This window comes from Humulus lupulus, chromosome 4, assembly GCF_963169125.1.
Source record: "Humulus lupulus chromosome 4, drHumLupu1.1, whole genome shotgun sequence".
Taxonomy (NCBI): domain Eukaryota; kingdom Viridiplantae; phylum Streptophyta; class Magnoliopsida; order Rosales; family Cannabaceae; genus Humulus; species Humulus lupulus.
Genome location: NC_084796.1, coordinates 156,879,303 through 156,880,569, shown reverse-complemented (window position 1 = coordinate 156,880,569; position 1,267 = coordinate 156,879,303). Strand labels below are relative to the sequence as shown.

At 39.5% G+C, this 1,267-nt stretch overlaps 1 non-coding gene across 1 annotated transcript; it reads right to left on the bottom strand.

Annotated features, from left to right (window-relative positions):
- Positions 1-798: 798 nt before the first annotated feature.
- On the bottom strand, positions 799-906 carry LOC133833483 (small nucleolar RNA R71). Its single transcript, XR_009892860.1, has one exon. It is a non-coding gene; the product is annotated as a small nucleolar RNA R71 (small nucleolar RNA).
- Between the last annotated feature and the right edge of the window lie 361 nt (positions 907-1,267).

Genomic DNA, 1,267 nt, shown 5'->3' with positions numbered 1-1,267 from the left:
GTTATTGGTACTTGATTGATAGTCTCCGTGGGAATGATTCTTATTTACTATTTATATTGCTTGAATCGATTGTGTATACTTGCGCATTATATTTTTGCTATCAAGTTTTTGGCACCGTTGTCGGGGACTATTAAATCAATATCAAATATAATTGATTCTTGTTCTACTTTGGCTTTTCTTTAACAGTTTTTCTGACGTGTTTCTTTACTTGTTTCTCAATTTCAGGATCAACACGTAGTTTTGGTTTATGCGACGAGGTAAAACAGCTGAGATATTATCGGTGAATCCTGAGATTGAGAGAACCAGTACACAGAACCGGAAGAATAAGAGGTTGGAGGCAAGGATGGCTGCAAACCAAGGGAATGCAGTAAATGTTGTCACCAACAATGTCGAAGGGGCAGTGGTTGCTAAGGTCCCTGCTGAACAAGGGGCTAAAAGTTTAAGAGATTATGTACTCCCAACTGTTACGGGAGTGCATTCATGAATCAGACACCCCACAGTTACTGCTAACAACTTTGAGATTAAGCCAACAATTCTGCAAATGGTCTAATCTACTATTCAGTTTGGAGGCTTGCCAACAGATGACCCTAACATGCACATAGCTAATTTCTTGGAGCTTCGTACGACATTGAAGATGAATGGGGCGAGAAATGATGCAATAAGGTTGAGACTATTTCCATTTTCACTAAGGGGTCGTGCAAAGAGTTGTTTTATTTCCCTACAGACTAACTCTATTACCACATGGGAGGAGCTTGCTCAAAAGTTCTTTGCAAAGTTTTTCCCTCCAACAAAAGCTGCAAACTTGAGAGGGGAAATTAATAATTTTTATCAACCGGAAGGGGAATCGCTGTATGATGCATGGGAGAGATTCAAAGATTTGTTAAGGAAGTGCCTGCATCATGGTATAGAGAAGTGGATGCTGGTCCCCAACTTTTATAATGGGTTGAATGGTACTACTCGTACCATAATAAATGTTGCAGCAGGAGGTGCGTTCATGAGCAAAAATGTTTCTTAAGCTTATGAATTGTTAGAGGAGATGGGCATGAACAATTACCAGTGGCCTACTGAGAGGGAAAATACAAATAAGGTAGCTAGGATGATTGAATTAGATGCCATCTCAATGCTTACAGCTTAAGTGGCATCCTTGACAAAACAGCTAAAACAAATAACCACAATGCTCAAGCCATGCAATTACAAAGTGTGTGTGAAATATGTGGAATGGCGCATCCACCAAACTAATGTCCTGCAATGGATTTAAATAATTTGC